A 19418-nucleotide genomic window follows, 5' to 3' on the forward strand; every position below is an offset into this window, starting at 1 on the left:
TTCAAGAAACTCTTCATCTGTCACCAACTGAAACAGCCAACCTATTCATTCAAATTAAACCAAGATATGGCTCTATCTTTGACAATCACATTTTTAAAATGAGAGCCTGTCGGGACTTCAAAAGTGCAAGTGTTGGTTGGCTTGCCTCGATGAATAAAAAGTTTGAGATTTATTCTTTCTGGATATTGGTACAACAACAATCTTTGAATCCTCTGAAAAAAACTCCATAGTGATAGCATAAGCACAAAGAAAGATATTCCAGCTGCAGTGGTTGTTATGCAGGCGAAGTCAGAATTTTTTTCTTTCGTCGCCATGTTGAATATCTCCTAAATTCAAATTTTTGGCGGCAACGCGCTCCCTGCACAAAGGATAAAGCCGCGCTTTGTTTTTGAAACAATGAGTTATCCGTCCATCCGTTAGAGGTCGATGCTAGGACTAAATGAAAACATAAAGAACATTTTGCACAACCCTGAAAGTGTCGTACCACAGCCAAAAGCACTAATAAATGAGCCCATCATTCCGATAGACCCCATAGTAAATGAACAGATTGATAGCTCATCCATCCTGTATGCTGCTCTAAAGACAAATGGTGCAGCAGGTCCATCAGGAATGGATGCAAATGGATGGCGAAGGATTCTCGCCTCGAGAAACTATGGGAAAACTGGGGAAGAATTTAGAAATGAGCTAGCAACAATGCTTAAAACCATGTGTCGCCAATCACTTTCTTTAGAATCACGTGAAAGGGACATTGAAGCTTTCTTGTCATGCCGTCTTATTCCCTTAGATAAAGACCCTGGCGTTCGTCCGATAGGGTGAAAGAGGACATTATGAAAGCTGCAGGCTCTCTACAGGTATGCGCTGGTCAACAGGCTGGATGTGAGGCATCAGTTCATGCGATGAACTCTATCTTTCTTGAAGAAGGATCTGACAGAATCCTTCTCGTTGACGCATTAAATGCCTTTAACTCTTTAAATCGAACTGTTTTCTCCATAATGTTAAATCTCTATGTCCAGCCCTTGCAACCTATGTACATAACTGTTATGCTAGAAATTCACGTTTGTTTGTCGATGGAGGTATTGAGATAACATCGGCCGAAGGGACAACACAAGGTGATCCTCTAACAATGCCGACGTATGCAATTGGTCTCCTACCACTCCAACAGCTTCTTTCGGGAGGAGGTCGATTCAGAGAGTGTTGCCTATGCCGATGACCTGGCAGGTGCCGGTAGCCTCCAAAACCTATTGAAATGGTGGCATGCAGTAGAACGACTTGGCCCTATTTTCATCAAAATCGTGTTTAATTGTTAAGGTAGCCTGGATATCCAAGCTCAAAATTTTAGAAAAAATAAGTTTTACCTCAGCCAGACAAAGTTCTAAAATAATAGAGCTTGGTTCATCTAGAAATCAGGTGAACGCCTGTTGACAGATTTTCCTGCATGAATCCCATGGCTGCAAATAAAAATATGCACATAATGATATGCATAATTTCAAGATGGTACCCCAGCAGTGATAAATCAATTTAGAATGGCAGCCTTGACCATAAAATATAGAAAGTGTGGTGGAAAGTCTGTTAGACAGAAAGTGCAAAGTGAATTTTGGAGAAAAAAAATTATCAAAACAAAACTTTCAACCCAAAAAACAGCACTACAAAATTGGCAAACAGAAAAGAAGAATTGAAGCAAAATAAAGATATACCTTTAGCTCTATACACGATGCAACCAAGTCATTAAGATGATTAAAACAAGAATATCTAAGCAAGTAATTAGAAAGAAAACAACCAGAACATCTAAAAATTCCCATGTTTTGATCTTCCCACTTCTTCCCTACCATTATTGTTATTTTTATTTGGATGCGTGGTCAAACACCCAAGGGAGATAATTACATATTCTATTGTTATTTGCTTCGAAGAAGAAAAGTCAGGGAGATTTGCAAAGCAGTGTATGCGCCTTGCTGATCGCCCGCGCGGTCCACCTAATTATTTAGGCGTACACTTCAAGTCGGCTCGCATAATTTGTTATACGCGCGCCACCACTCAGATCTCTGATTCGCTTGGACCAACCAATCAGAATATCCGCATAATCATCCTCAGAGGAGAATGCAGACGATCTAGGTAAACCAGACCGTAAACATAAGAAATATCAAAAAAAAAAAAGTTTACGGGCTGGATATCCAGGCTATTGTTAAGGATGAGGACTTTACTTAGGCAGAACGTATCTTTACAGGGACTAATGTAAAAATTACTTGCTCAGGAAGAAAATTCTTGGGTGGAACAGTCGGTACACAGGATTTCAAAACTGATTATTTTAAGGAATTGTTGAAAAATGGGTGAAACAAATTGAAACACTCAGTGAGATAGCAAAATCACAACCCCAGTGCGCCTATAGCTCATTTGTCGGTGGCTTCATCCACAAATTTACCTATCACCTACGTGTGCTCAATGACAGCGGACCAAAGAAAGGCGAACGAACTTGCACAGACAAAGGGAGCATCGAACTGGCTCACTGCGAAACCGTTGAAAGGAGAGAACTTTAACCTGACCAAACGAGAGTTCTTCGATTCCACCGCCATTCGCTATCGTTGGCAGCTGAAACATCTCCCTACCCACTGTGCCTGTGAAAATCGTTTCACAATAGAACATGCTTTATCATGCCCTAAGGGAGGTTTTGTGTATCACAGACATAATGAGATTAGAGACACTATATCCACCTTATTGAGTGAAGTCAAGAAAGATGTTGTGATTGAGCCAAGCCTGGAGCCGATTACAGGAGAGGTTTTGCCACCAGGTACAATCAGAGAGGACAGAGCCAGAGCGGACATTAGCGCTAGGGTATTCAATGCCTATGCCCAAAGGTACTCTAGGATGAGCCCCTCCAGCATGTTCGAAGCAAATGAAAAGGAGAAAAAGAGACACTATAACAACCACATTATTAGGATTGAAGGAGGCTCTTTCACACCGCTAATTTTCACCACCAATGGCGGAACCGGCAGGGAGGCACAAATCTTTATTCGATTCCTTGCAACACTCATGGCTGAAAAGAGAGGTGAACTTTTCTCCCTTACTTTAAACTATCTGAGAACGAAAATCTCATGCGCATTGATCTACTCAACAGTTTTGTATATCAGAGGAAGCAGAGTCCCTAAGAAAGCTGTCATCAACACTCAGGACATAGGCATAACCGAAACTGCTGGTTATGTTTAGAACTCTGATGGATATATTTCTCATTTTTCTAAAACACTTAGCTTGTTATTCTGTTTTTTTTCTTTCTTATTTTTATGATAGGAAATTCTCGCCCCTTTATTATATGGTGAGAATCTTCCTAATCAGAATATATATTTTTCCTTCAAAAAAAAAGAAAAGAAAAAAAAGTTCTATCTCACTCGGTTGTGTACATAAGCCCTGATGTCACAGCATTATACCTATGTTACGATGCAATAGTTGAACTTGGAATCGTCAACTGTGACTTCCCCCAGATTGGACAGTATCTCACGACCTCAAAAGCTAAGCAGGTACCTCCTTCCACAATCAATGATGTAAAGATATGGGGAGTGTCAAACGCCTACGGAAGCATATGTCAATGACCAAAACGTACAGCAGTCCCCGAACGCCCAAAAGTCCTTCCATTTCCATGTAAGCCGGACAACAACGACAAAATGCGTAAGTGACTGCTTGAAAATTATGGCAGTACCTCATTCAACACATGTTCCCACCAAGCATTGTCCATCATGGATGGACCACCTGTCGAAATACACATGAGAAATGAATGTGAATGTGAAATTGAATTGTACAATTCAAATATATTTCAAAGAAGGTTCAGTTACAATTCAAATAATAATTCATATACATTTCGCAGTTTATTCAAAAGTAGTTGATGAACTGCTTTTGGATTGTTTAATTTGGATTAATTAATTTGGATTAATTGAAATATGTTTTTGAAAATCACTTTCTATGTTTTAAAATTATAATTCAAATACATTTCAAATTGAATTGTATTTGAAACATAAAAGTCATTCCATTGCACATTTCACATTTCAAATGCAATCTAAATCATGCATCCCACAATGCAATTAAAATTGGACAAGATTGCAGAATTTGAAAACACCAGAAAATTCTGAAAATTTGCTAAGTTTATTCCAAAAATAAATTTCATTATCAAGAAAGATTATTTTATACACATATGAAATTTAACAAACCTGTTACCTCGTTTTCATTCAAAACATTCAAGCATTTTTATTGAAAAAGAATGAGGTTCTTTAGTGGAAATTCAATCAAGACTTCCAAAACATTGACTCCTACAAAACGTAAGCTTTTATTTAAAAAGCACAAGCAGCTTCTCTGATCTCTGTTTATAGATCGCAAAATAAATGGCCAAAAACTCGGACCCGTCCTTTCTATCTTTCCCTTTAAAACCATATATATTGATGTAAATTTAGCATAAAAATCCAGTCAAATTATCAACAGGTGCATAAGTCATAAAAAATCAACAACTTACATACATTATTGCCAGGGCGTGAACTATGTGAAAATATATAATGTAACAACCATCTTTCAAAAAATCCACAATTAACAACCTCATAATACGATCTAGAGCATTTCACATTAAAAAAATAATTTGTAAAGCTTTCCGTCTTTCAAGAAACCTTCCTTGACTCTGAAAAATCTTGAAGTGGTTTGTTTTGATTTTGGAGTTCGATTTCGCCTGGGCAAGCTCAGCACTGGATTGCATTTGAATTATCGAATGTTGTTATTTTTGTTTTCCTGAACATTTCAAATACCATCCATTCTGGATTGTATTTGAAATACATCCATGAAAACTCCTGAAAGTCAAAAATACATTTCAAAAGCATTTTGGATTGTTCTTCTTTTATTTCGAAAACATTTCAAATACATTCTGATTTTGAATTACAAATGGATTGCCCTTGGAATGTATTTGAACTGCAAAACAATTCGTAAGGGTAGAACGCAAATCTTAAGGCATCTCTTTTCTTACTTGAGAAAGGTCGAAGATTCCTCTCTAGCCTCTTTTAAACTCAATGGAAACTTTGTGTCTCAAGTTATCAACACTTCTTGCCGTCCTCTTTGTCAAAACTGGTGTGCTGCTTTTTTTTTATTTTTAGACTATCAATCGACGAATGAAGTTAATAAGACGTCAAGTGTTCACTAGAGCCAGCTTGGATATTTTAGTCCAATTAGGGATGTGACGGACATCGTGTCCTATTATTTAGGATTTAGGCTCTATGATGTTTTTTTCTTCATGCATTCCCAGTTGACCCGCCTATTTTCTTTTTTGATTGTGAAATATAATTTCACATTTTAGTAAGACTAACAATTTATTTGTTTTAATTCTTCATCTGTTTTCCCCTTTTTCGATCATCAATGTAGTTGAAGGCTTCAACTCTACCTTCATGCGAAGGAAGAAATTTTGGCAAAAAGAGAATTTGCAAAAAAATGTGGTTTGAAAAAGTTACGGTTATTCCTCGAATCCGATAAAAGGTTGAATTGCATTTCGTGGCTTTGATTTGTTCGCGGTTTTGTTGTTCCTGGGATGATTTTCGATATTCATGACGTAATCTAGTTTAAAATTCAAAATAGTTTGCAGATGCCCGGGTTTTTCCGTCAAAAAGATTTCGTCATGAATTTTTAGATTCAAGCTTTGTTGAGAAGAAAAGTTATTTGCGTGATACAGCTATAAATGCACTGCATGAAAAATGATATTTCCAAGCGTCCGATATAAGGTGGAAAGATTTCCTTTCCACGTCTTTTCTTGTATTGAAAAGTATTTCTTTTCGGATGCACGATCAGAACGATAAGTTCCCTTTTCCAACATTCCGAAAAGAATATATTTCCCTATCTTTTCGCAATCAGAAGAGTTCTTATTTCCTTTAACGAAAATATTTGATAAGAATATATTTTCGTGAGAAAAAAATCAGGAAAGAAAAGATTTCCTCCTCTTCCTCCCGAATAGAAAGAATGTTTGGCCTCGATACTGCATGAAAAAATAAAGTTTTTATGTCAACTTTTATGGAAAGAATTAGTTTCCGTCTAACTTCTCCGAAAAGATAAAATATCCGCCATCCGAATTGCATAGAAAGGTCGAATTTCTTTGTCAACTTTTATGGAAAGAATTAGTTTCCGTCTAATTTTCCGAAAAGTTAAAATATCCGCCATCCGAATTGCATAGAAAGGTCGAATTTCTTTGTCAATTTTTATGGAAAGAATTAGTTTCTGTCTAATTTTTCCGAAAAGATAACATATCAGGCATCAGAATTGCATAGAAAGGTCGAATTTCTCCAAAAAGATAAAATATTCGCCATCAGAATTGCACAGAAAGGTCGAATTTCTTTGTCAATTTTTATGGAAAGAATTAGTTTCCGTCTAATTATTTCGAAAAGATAGAATATCCGCCATCCGAATTGCATAGAAAGGTCGAATTTCTTTGTCAATTTTTATGGAAAGAATTAGTTTCCGTCTAATTTTTCCGAAAAGATAACATATCCGGCATAGAAAGGTCGAATTTCTCCGAAAAGATAAAATATTCGCCATCAGAATTGCACAGAAAGGTCGAATTTCTTTGTCAATTTTTATGGAAAGAATAACTTTCCGTCTAATTTTTCTGAAAAGATAAAATATCGGGCGTCTTCAAAACATAGTAATTAATTAACACATGAAAGTCTAATAAGTTAAAACAATAAAATTTGTTTGAAAACAATGACAACAAACAATTTATGCGTCTTAAGGGTATTAACAAAAAGAATATGTACACAAAGTATAAAAACTTTCCCTATAAACAATATTAACAGTTTGTAATGAAAATGAATTAAAACGTTTTGGCCTTGAAAAAAACTTTAAATGAATGTATAAAAATTTGAAACTCTTAGCTAAATATTTACAGTACGCAATCAATTAAGAAAAGTATGAAATGTTTCTTGAAAGTAGAAAAATAAAAAGTGTACACACACCTACTCTCAGGTACCTAATAGCCGGGGGGGGTTGGAATAAGCAGGGGGGGGGGTTGGAAAAAATCTCAAAATTTAATAAGCGGGGGGGGGGGGGGTTGGAATAACTGGGTGGAAAATGTTTGAAAAGGAGGCTAATACAGCAGAATTAAGACAAAAGAGGGAACTTTCAAAAACATTTTCCCAAAAATTAATAAGCGGGGGGGTGGAATAAGAATGTCCTGGGTGGAAAATTTTCGAAAAATTAATTAGCGGGGAGGGGGGACGGCTATTACGTACCCGAGAGTAGTAAAGAACTTAAAATATTTACAATCCTCTAAGAAATAAATAAATGTGAAATGTTACAAGCTTAAAAATAATAAAAACATGTCTCTATAAATGTGTCTTTTTTGGTGTGAACTAAATTTTAGTACTCTGTGGTCTCTAATAGACAGGGGTCTGGGTGGAACAAGAATGTCCTGGGTGAAGAAGAAATTAGCTAGAGATTTAGAAATATTAGAGACTAGAAAATCTGGTAAGCCTGTTCATCTTTCCATTAGAAAACATTGTAAAATTTTGAAAGGAAAATTCACAAAACGTGAGAAAAAGCAAAGGAAATATATAAATTTGTCACATAAAAATTAATCATAAGTTATTTCCAATGAAGCCATTGCTTCTTTATGTTCTTTTGAAAATGAGATCTCATTTTCACTTACATTTCCTTTCATCCTTTTGTTAGCTCGAAACCTCGATGTTGTAGCCATTGTTTGTCTGTCCACCTCGTCCAATTTTTGAAAAAACTTTGATACTTTTGCAGGACGATTTGGTTTTGGGCGGGTGACAAATGTCTTCTCGTTATCTTGGATTTCTTCATCTTCTGAAGAGACCATGTCAGAGGTAATTAGTTTGCTCCAAGTTGCCTTTGTCCTTTGATCGAATTTGATTTTTCCTAACGACAGTTTTCGTTTTGCCACTTTCTGTTGAAATAAAAGAAAGATATTAAGATATTAATAAATAGCAATTGAAAAAACAATTGTTTGCATAGGAATGCAACTGGAGCAATAAAAAAGGGAGGTCAAAAGATATTATACAAAAAAGCTTCACTAATAAAGTCCTATAAAAAATAAAATAAAAGATGGAAGAATTCAAAATAAGTTTTTTTGGAGCCATCTTTTCATGTATTAAAATGTTATAAACCCCAAGAACTTACATAATCTTTTCTGCCCTTTCTTGCCATCAACGAGTTGAATTCGTCTCTAATTCTTGCTTTTTTCTTCTTGGTGTCTACTTTTGAATTGAAACTAATGTATACGGCACCTGAGAATAATATTTATTGAATTTTATGATAGACACACAAAACAATCAGAAAGTACAGCTGAAGGTAGAAGAAAAGACAAACAGAAAAAACAAAGCCATACAAATAGTTATTTTAAACAAGAGTCCAATAGAAATGCAACAATAATATACACCTTTGACTAACATTTAGGCTGACTTTCAGCAAAAGTTTCTAGATACTTACTTTGTATTTCATCAACACTGGTGGATGGCATTAGTCCACGTACAACGTCTACCAATTCAGTTGAAATTTCAGAGTTTTCATCCGAAAATGGGCTTAAAATAAATGAAATGTTTTGAATTAGAAAAAATACTCAAAATGTCAATCCTTTTGTATAATTATCAGTAAAAAGATTGGGACTAAACAGAACCTGTCCGGTCCCTGATTCAATTTGAATTTTTTCACGTTTCTGTTATTAACAGCTTTTCTAAGTAAAATTAGATATAAAATTTTACAGGGTACTCAAAATTTTAACTGTCAAATTTCTATTATGTTCAGATATCCACATTTAATAAGATCACTTTTTTATTCTCAAAAGGTTTATTCATATTGTAAAAAACTCACCTCTTCTCATCCCCACTCAAGTTCCATTCTGTTTCTTCAGTACAAAGAAGTTTATACTGCTTTCGAACCATTCTCTAAAATCAGTACAAAAAGAAATATGTAAGATCAAAACATTAAAAAATTGAGAAGCCATCATCTCTTTTGTTATTGAAAAATTTAAAAATCTAATTTTCTGATATCTACCTTTAAAGGGAAGAAATTTTTGTAGTTCAGACCTTGAAAATTAAAAATTTTGTGGAATATAATTTCGCGGATGAGGCAATTGAAGAAATTTCTGGGAATTTAATTGGTTCAGTCATTTTTGCGTGTTTCACGTGAAACTACACCCAAAACCGCTAAATTAAATTCAACAAAAATTTCTTCTCTTAAGGTAATAGATACAGCAGGTGTACAAACTTTTGTGATTTAAAAGAAATTATAAAGAATAAGATTTTTTGAATCAAGAGTAAAATGCGAATGACTCAATAGTGACAAATTATTGTCAAATTTGATAAACAGCATGGTTTCAGCCCACTTTTCAGGTGCCCCCATTGAGCATGGTGCCCCCAGCAATTTAGGTCCCCTTGAAAAATTGCTTTGAGTTAGGTACCCCTATTCAGCAGATAATTTCTTTGAATTGACACTTTTTGTTCTTTTGTCATTCCTAAAATCATGCTCACGCATGAACGCCTGCTAATAAGCTTTGTTGTTATGCTATAAAGATGGCGGCTGTAAATCAAAACAATCACATTAGAAAAATATAGCAAAAGATGGCGTGATGGGAAATGAAAGAAAAATTGGATGGGAAACTAGGTGCTGGGGTAAAAAAATTCAATAATTTGAAATATTTTGAAATATTAGATTTGGAAAATATAACCAGCCCCCAGAGCCTCCATCAAGACAGCTAGGTACCCTTAATGAATAGGTAACCTCAAAGAATTGCAACAAGGCATTAGCCCCCCTCTAATAACCTGGCCTAGGTGCCCTTCAGATTTCTGGGGGGGCTGATACCATGAACAGTATTAATCAACTGACTTCAAAAATGTTTTTCAGAGCTTAACTTAATCTCATTCAAAGTTTTAAATTTAAAATATTTCACTTTTTGAATGTTAAGGATTTTTTATGAGCATAAACTTTTGCAAATTGCCCTTTTCAAAATTTTCAGCCAATGAGATCATCGACTGCAACACCAGTGAGGTGATGCCTACAAAATCAATAAGCATGACTTCGAACTAATCGAACCTGTTAATTGAACTAATCGGACCTGTTAATCGAACTATTGAACCAGTTAATCGAACTAATCAAACTTTGATCGGAGCTAAAATTGACGAAAAAGTTCGATTAAGTTCGACAAAGTTCAATTAAACAGCCTTTCTAATTCAGATTAATTTGCGTTGGCAAAAAATTCTGGGTTCTAATAGTACAGTAAGCACTTTAACGTCGGCAAAAGCAAAATTTACGTCGGCATTTGCGTCAGCAATAGCCGAATGCCGACGCGAATTAGAATGGCTGATTAAAAAATCGGTTCGATAAGTTCGATTAATCCGGTCTGGGACAGAGGATGGTAGGGCAACCATCAAAAAATTGTTCTGTTCGCGTCGCAGCGGGTGTTAAAAATGTATGCGGGCGGACGGGCGGTCGGAAAAATTCCCGGGTTTTTGAAAATTGCAGCACTAGTATGTCAGAGGCGGGTGGTGACACAAACAATACAATTTTTTGATGGCCGCTAAGAGCGATCAAGAAAAAAGCTATACCTTAAAAGAACAAATTGCTTTTCCCGGATTTTTTCCTGCATCTCCGCACCGGAAAACCAGTAGAAAATATGTTGCGGGCAGGTGACGCGAACAGAACAATTTTTTGATGGCCGCCGAGTGAAAATTTAATTAGGTTTTTTAGAAAATAATTTCAAAGTATAGTTGTTGTTTTTTTTCGTCAAGCGAGTAGGATTGGTCGGCTTAGGCGAATGGAACATATTTTTGATTGAGGTCCATCCAGAGAAGGAGAAAAAATAAAAAAAATAATCAATATTTCACCTGAAGGTTAGAATGAGCATGATGCTAACTGAAACAGTTATTTGTGAACCGTAGTAGAGAGGTTGACTTCCTTCATCATAGTCCATATCATTTTGACAATTGGAGTCTTCTTCTACTTCTTCATCAAAAGAAGTGAAACGGTTGTCATCGTCTGTATTTCTGAAATTTTGCTCCTCCTCACACTCAGATAACTCATCTCTTCAGCACTAAACAGAGCTGGATCTTCAAACTCATCAATACTACTGCTATTGTCTTGTTGATATTGAGACGAGCTCATAACAGTGTGATTTTGGCCGTCATCATCTTCACTTTCACAAATTTCATCTTTCCAATCTAAATCTTTTCTGTTGGCAGTAATCACAACTTGTCCATGTATATCTACATCATCCTGTCCTTCGCTATGATCCAGAGCTGAGAAAAGACATTCTTCATTTTTGTTTTTGTCAGCAGTAACCAGCATATCATTTGTTATTGAAGGGGAAATTTCCATGTCACACCCCAAGTTATCTGAATTTGCTGACATATTTTCTGGTTCTGCTGTTGTTGTTGATGGAATACTTTGATTTACCTCAAGAAACTGTTTATTTGATTCCATTTTCTTCTTCAAGCGATGTTTTGATGTTATAGGCATGTTACTTCCCACACTTTCATACAGATACTGCCCATAAAAGCCACGTTTTCTACTTTTTTTCGTCTGAGTCAGGTCTGGCACTTCTTCATTGGCCGCCATTTTGTCTTGTTGCTTCAGTTTGAGGAGACATGGGTTTTAGAGATATCCTTTTAGATTTAATTTGCAGAATGAAAAAGAAGCCCGTATGTTTTCATATTTGATACGTGCTGTAAAATACATCCGTACTTTTGAAATGATTTTAAGCGTCGATAGCGCTAAAAGCCATCTTCTAAATTCGTCGTAATCGTCCGCGGCGTTATTATAATCCCGAGCGTGCGGGCTAGCATTTACTTGATGGTCTTGATGATACATCATTATATGGTGCAAAAATGTAACAAAGTAACAATGTGGTGAAGAAAGAAATGGAAGGGGAAGCAGACAATCTAATCGAAAAATTCAGCAAAAATTCACACCAACACCGAGGTGACACTTAGAAGACTTCGTAGTCTCTTATCTACTTAAAATAAAAGCAGGGTGTTTTACACACACCGCACGCCAATTTTGTTCAAGCGAAAATCGCGGGCTAAAATCTTTAAACAGTTAACAGACTTTTCACCAATTTTTGATGACGCTGCATTGAAGCGATATTTTACCTAGTTGCTTGAAAATCGGTCGACAAAATTGACGTGTTTATTTAGCCAATCCTTCTTGCTGCCTTGCTTCTTCTGTCCCCGCCATGCTCGCGTCGTGCGGCGATCACACCATCACATCAACACAAGCCTTCAATTAATCATCAAGGAAATTTTGTATACTTCTGACTTAACAAATTACAGTATACAGTATGCTGAACTATAACTGTGAACAATGATATACATGGCCCCGTTATGATATGGCGGCCGCCGGCGGCCGCCCTGGCCTGACTGCATCTAGAATTAATGAACCCCTTTCATTGTCTCTACACTCCAGGCTGTGTCATAATATACCTACGCCAAAAAGAGTTATGGCTGCCACCGATGATGCTTTGCCCCTTTCTCTCTCTGGGGGGACCTTCTCCAAAGTAGATCTGATTCTGATCAATTTCCCACATTTTTTTTATAATCAACTCCGTTTTTCGGGTCAGGCCTGGAGTTGCTAAGGGTTTTTCGAAATTCAGGCTTAAAGTTGCTTGCAAGGTTGCTTAAAAATTTTTCAATTTTCAGTGGGCAGTAGAGACATTTTTCGAAAATTTCTTTCAAATTTGTGTCAAAGTTGTTTTTTATTGCTGAGGAAAAAAGTTGCTAATTTGGATTTGAGGCCTCAGGGTTGTAAGCAAGTTGCTTATTTTTCGGGCCATTTTGAGGCCTGAGCCCTTAGCAACTCGGTCGCTTATAAAAAATGTGTATCTGATCTAAATCTAATGGTTGTAATGCAGATGGGAAAGGTCTGATATGGAAGATATGTGACCACTAACATGGACCTCTGGGCAATGACACTTAAATAGATCAAGAAATTAGAAAACAAAATTGACATTTTCATCAGCACTAAATCACGCCTGTGCTTGTTGCTTTGATAGCCAATAACCACGATAAGACTAAATGTAAAAGTGGATTTTTTTTGTAATGTAACCCCTGATTTTGAGGTTTAAAAAAAATACACCTAGCCCTACCGCTCGCATACCTGTAAATATTTTGGTGCAGTTTCCTAAGAAATTGCATGTTTTGGAGTCTGTAAAGCCGCCTTCAAATGTTCTTAACAATTAACATGTTCTTAACTATTTAGCTCTCGAAGCTCTTTTTCTTTCTCTTCGGGATGATTCTGATGATCGGGCTATAATATACCGTGGATTATTTTCAAACTTATCAAGTACCTTATCGGGGAAAAAAGTTTCGGGGTTTTAATTAGTCGGGAAAAAATTCGATTTGGCTGGATGTCATTACATTTTTCAAACGAAAATCGTAAAGGCTAGATATGATACACAAAACAGGGACAACACGGTTGATAAAAATTTGGTGATAGGCGCGGATGAAGTTCTCCTCTGTGCCAAAAATGAAATCAATATCGGTCGATTTTTGACGAATTGATTCTTCTTGAGCGAAATATAGGCGTTGTGGTCTAAGATGGAAACATCGTTTTAGTGAAAGACTCGGTTCGTATCCATTGCACATGCGGGAGAAGTCTCCCCATGGCACATACATAACGCATACACAAGAACGAAGAGAGGTGTCCTTTTTATCCAATTCATCATATATCCGCGAGTACGCACACGCTATCTCCTCATCTTACTCTCAATTCAACATCCTTTTTTTCTGCTGCCGGCCCGCGCCAACTCCCTCCTCTCTCTTAACTTACTACTATCCCCCTGCCCTACTATCTATAAGTATTATGAGCGATCCAAACACTGGATATTTTTGACACGACCCCGCTCTATTATTACATATAGATATAACTAACACTTTTCGTTGATGATATAAGAGTGTGGGAAACCCACTTCGTTGCGTTCTTTTCACCGCCGCGCGCGCGACCCCAAACTGTTGCGACGTGATGGCGTGGTAGAGCCATCACCTTAACAGATGACGAGTTAATTTTGCAGACCAATATTTTTGATATAGTTTTTCTTTAAAATAACTCAAGATAGTCTTGAATTGAATTGTTCATATTATTTTAATGCTAAATCATAAAATATTGACAAATCTTTTAAACATTTTAATATAAAACCAGGTTATACAATAAAACACACTTTCATTCAAGTCTGCAAATTATCTGTGAGCTAGCACGTTTCTCCTTCCTGCTCATTTATCGCAATTTCTCTTCAAATTTTTGTTCAAATATCGTACGTCGTCATGCCACAGCATATTATTGTAACTTGGGATGATAACAGAGCTACAGTCGTTGATGTTTCAAAGGCAATTCTTCCTGAAGAGATAGCCATTGATAAGCCGGTGCAGTTACAGCAGCGCAACGAATTATGGTCTGGAACTATCACCAGTATTCATGGTATATTTATATATAATACAATTCATTCTGGAACTGGAAGGAAATGGGGCCCTTGAATTGTCTTGAATTTGTAAAAAAAATTTGGGCTTATTTTTGCAAAGGGCCGCCAAAGCTTTTTTGGGTAGATATTCTTTTCGTAAATTTTCTTTGCAATTTTAGTCTTAGGCGTTTGGAATCCTAACAATTGAATTCCTGTTTTTTGCCTGCAGCATTAGCTTTCAGAGGCCTAAATTTGCAGTTGCTATATATTACTCTTTATGTGCACCGCTTTATGTGCACTTTAAATTAAAGTAGCTATAAATAAGCATACCGCTGTGAATCTAAAAATAGACTTCAATTTCTCTGTTTGTCCGACTTTCAGTCCCATCATCCTTTGCGGCACTCTTGCATGTTGATTACATTCAATAACAACGGAGAAGTTATAACTTTCACGAATTGAGAATATAACGAAAAGGATTTTGGGATTGAAACTCGGACAAACACAAGTACAAATTTAATGACTTGTGCATAACGGAGTGCTATTGCCAGCGAGCTAGGGGTGGCATTATGAAAACTATCGTTTGCGTCAAAAATTCAATTGTATATGTGAATTTCGTTCTTTTTTTTAAGTTATTGTGTAGTTTCTGCTGAATCGGCAAGATATTATAGGATACGGTATTGGGGCCCCTTTGGGGCCCTAGCACCCGTTAGTAGGGTCAGAAGGACCTATGCTGGTTCAAGGTCGGTAAATTAGAGACCTTGTATTTATTTTTTCCTTGTTTCACTTGCATTTTTTAAAAGTATTTGTTTTCAAAATTCGGTAAGGTACACCAGACCATATTTCATGCCCTTTTAGCGTCCCGGTCATCGGACGCTGCCCTTCTTGAGTTATGAAAAATAATGGTAATAGTCTTTTTTATGAAAAATCAGCAAAAAAATGCCCTTTTTGGTCTCTATCGGACGCTGCCCTGCCTTTCTAGAATTTTGCCTGTACAATGGAAATGTTAGGCATTGAAGTGAAAAGATAAGGCTGCTGACGGTAGATGGTCATCATTCGGCCTGATGCAAACAACATCAGTTCGAGATATTGCAGAAAACAACAGCGCTGCTAAATTCGACATTGCGCATTTCAAAAACGCGGAGTTAAGATCCTAGCGTTGCAGAAAACGACAACACTTGCATTGCCGAATTCAACTGCGGTAAAAAGAAAATCTTCATTGAAGAAGAACGAAATATCGAAATAAAAAATGCTAGGACAGAAAATCTTATTTTTCAACCTAGTTTAACATACAACAAAAATTTTTTCAATCGAAGATGAACTGGAGCCCGGTAAAAAGTCGACTTTCTTCCCCACACAGTTTGGCTTGGGTAAATTCTTCTTTTCTTTATTGGAGAACAACAAGAAGTTGAAAATGAGAATGCTAGGGTGAAAAGTTTCCTTTTTACTTACATATGATTTTACATTTAAAATAATCTCCATTATTTGAGCCTTATTGGGACCCCGTTTTTGATTTTTGTTTCCTCTACAGTGGCAGCGCTGTAGAATTCTGCAGCGCTCAGCAAGACGCTGTCGAGTTCGACAATGGTAAGGCTGTCGAATTCGACAGTGCTGCGGAATTCAACAACGCCGAAATTGAACCTGAGTTGTCGAATTTGACAGTGCTGTTGTTTTCTGCAATACGCCGAACTGACATTATTTTAGATTTTGTATTTTTGCAACAGATCTTGTTTATTCAAATTTAACTAAAAGATTACTTTTGAAAGGGATAATTAGGTGAAAAATAAGATTTTGCCTATAACCCTTCAATGGTCTTTAAGGAAAGCCCCAAAATATTTTTTCAATCCTTTTAACAAAATTTGAAATTTTCATATCAATATTTATATACAAAATTATCTTGGCTTTTTGAAAGTTTACTTGTACTGCAAATTTTCATTTATATCATATTTTTATATTAAACAAATATATCTCCAATTTTCAGAAACCAAATCCCTTGCCAACGCTGTGTATAAGAAACTTTGTCCGGGAAAAGATGTTTTTGCTGAAACCGTTCAAGAGGGAAAACGACAACGGCGGAAGAAAGAATTTGACGACTACAAAGAAAATGAAGAGCGTACAACTAACAACCAACCTGATGAGGAAAAGAAGCACCGTTGTTATCGCAGCGAAATTCAGTTTGCGCATGCGTGAGTTTTGTAACGAAAGCAGTCGAAGGGAAGACAAAATGGCGAATGACAGTTCTGCTGTTCTCAGAAACTTACAATTTTCTTTCTTTCATAACTTTTACTACTTTTATGTTAGGAAAATGAAATTTGGAGGGATTATTCATGACTCAACTTTATTTTTTAAATCGAACTTCTTGGCTGGACTTCAAATATTTTGATGTGTTTTACTGATTATTTTTTTCCCAAAAATCCAATGTAATGGTGATCTGAAACTCAATATGAAAGTTGAAGAATTTTTAAAATTATTCGTTTGGGGAATTGTTTTTTTTGATATTTTTTTCAACTTTTGGCTAAAAGGGATTTTTGCTAACCTTTTTTTCTGTTGAGTTTTGACTAGCTTCAGTTCTATTAAAATTTAATGCTTTTTCTGCCTTTATTTTGCCTTTATTATTATATTCTTGTAGCCAGTTAAAAGCCATATGGAACCAATTTTTGATGTACATTTTAGTCTGGTTTGTGTATATTGTACGTAGTAAAGCTCACCTGGTATGTTAACTTTTTATTATGTTTTTGTTTTATTGAATATTGCTCTCAATTTTTACCTACTTGAGCCGGCTACCCTAAACAACCACTCACTCATCCAGGCGGTCGCATCCAATACAGTCAATATATTTTTTCCATGACGCTAATGACATGACCAATTCGCTCACATATTGTATTGATTATCAATTATAGTCATCTACATCAACTTGGGAAAAATTATCAATTGTTTTGAATGCGACCGTGTGGGGAATATAGAACTTTTTTCAAAGAGGCCACCCTGTGGAATAATTACCGTAAGTTGGTCTAATCTCGACATCCGTCTTCTAATTTCGACACCCTTCTTTAGAGATAGGAATAATATGAAAGTCGGAATTGGTGATTGAAAGAAGATTTATCCTCCCTTACCAGTAAGCAAATAAAATAATTTCGACCTTTTTTTAATTTTTCAGCTCTAGAAAAGGGTGTCGAATTTAGAGGAGGGATGTCGACATTAGACCAAGTTACGGTATGTAGTCCAGCAGAAAAACAATGATAAAACTATGCATAATTATTACAATATGCATGATACAGTAATTATGCATGGCTCTATCATTGTTTTTATGGCTGGACTACATAATTATTCAACAGGACGTCCTCTTTGAAAAAAGGTCTATTCAGCTTTGCACTTCTTTAAAGTTAATAGAATTTCAAAATACAGCAGTCTTTGGGTTTGGGTGTGGTATTGTAATTTTCTAAGTGAGGTGAATCTATTTTAAAGAATACAAAAAAGTTTGTCTACATTCATTTAACTTTACATGCATGTTCAACTTTTTTGTGCATTACCGGTAATTCAAGTGCTTATACTAATTACTCTATCACAATAATGACTGGTTACTGAGGGCTGTACTGATTAATATTGTCCGAGGTCAAGTAACGACCGAGCTTGCAAGGTTGTTGTCTTGTCCGTTGACCGAGGGAAACATTCTCAGTAAAGCCCAACACTGCATGAAATATATGTCTTTCCAGTTTCTTGTCCTTGAAAACTTAATGTTTTCGAACGTACGATTGCGGAAATATCGATTTTTCCTTACAGTTTTAAGAAAAGATTCTTTTTCTTTAAGTTCTTGAAAAAAGATAATCTTTAAATATTTCTTGCTTCGAAAAGGTGGATAATTTCTTTCGTCGTTTTTCATTAAAAAGGAAATCTTTCATGTTTCCAGATTGACTATCTTTTCTTCGTTTGTATTTCAAGAAAATATAAAGTTTTCGTCTTGAAATTTAAACGAAAATATTTTTCATGAAAATATCAAATTTTCATGCCAAATTTATCGAAAATACAATCATCAAATACAATAAAAAAAGGTAATAATTTCGTTTTTTAAGAACATTATAATCTCTACGTCGGGATAAAAGTAAGGAGCAGATTTTCTTGCAGCTGATTTGGCAAAAGTAAAATAAATATTTCAATTTTATGGGAGCAAGATGAGAATGTGTTTTTTAGGATTGATCTCTTGATTGACAAGATTATTTTTTAATTAAAAAATTTTATATTGTCCAATGACCCCTGTGCCTGTTAGCGTGATGACAGGAAAAAGAAGAGGTGTCCTCTGTTGACCAAACTAGGTGCCGCTTTTCTTTTTCGCACCTTAGAATTAGAAGTTTTAAGGCGAAAGGAGAAAGAAATGTCCTACATCTTTTACTTTGTTTCGTCTCCGCTTAGAAATTGCACTGTATAAACTTTCATCCCCATAGTGGGAGAAGCTCCACCGGGGCTGTAACACTGTGACAGGGGTGTAATTAGCTCTCTTTGTACTCTATGATTTACAGATTTTTCAAATTCTAGATTTTTCTTTTAAATCTTTAATTTTGACAATTAAGTCAGATCAACAACTGTTGAAAGTGCAAACCACACTTCGCGCAACCTCAGCATTATTTGCATTATTTGCAGGCCAATTTTGTAAAATTTGTATCACTACTTTTAAAGAAACTCAATACATCCCTGTCTCACAGCCCCTGTGGAACTTTTTCCCACATGGAACCACAACCCACTGGAAAATTTAGCAAAAACTTCATCCTCTGATGAAAAATACCCTATCATTTCAGCCCCACTGGGAAATTGACTTTGAATTCATCCCCATATAAAAATTATATTTAAGAAATTGCGTTCAAAACCATCCCACTATATTTTTGAACTCAAAAAGTATATAAATTCTATCCCCATTGGGATTTTGAAAGAATTGTTTATCCAGCGGCGGGTCTTGACACAGGGGTGTCTCAATGGAGTTGAGTAAATAGTTGTGTATGAAGATTCCCTCTTCAATTACTTA

Source organism: Clytia hemisphaerica, unplaced genomic scaffold, assembly GCF_902728285.1.
Source record: "Clytia hemisphaerica strain Z4C2 unplaced genomic scaffold, Clytia hemisphaerica genome assembly, whole genome shotgun sequence".
Taxonomy (NCBI): Eukaryota; Metazoa; Cnidaria; class Hydrozoa; order Leptothecata; family Clytiidae; genus Clytia; species Clytia hemisphaerica.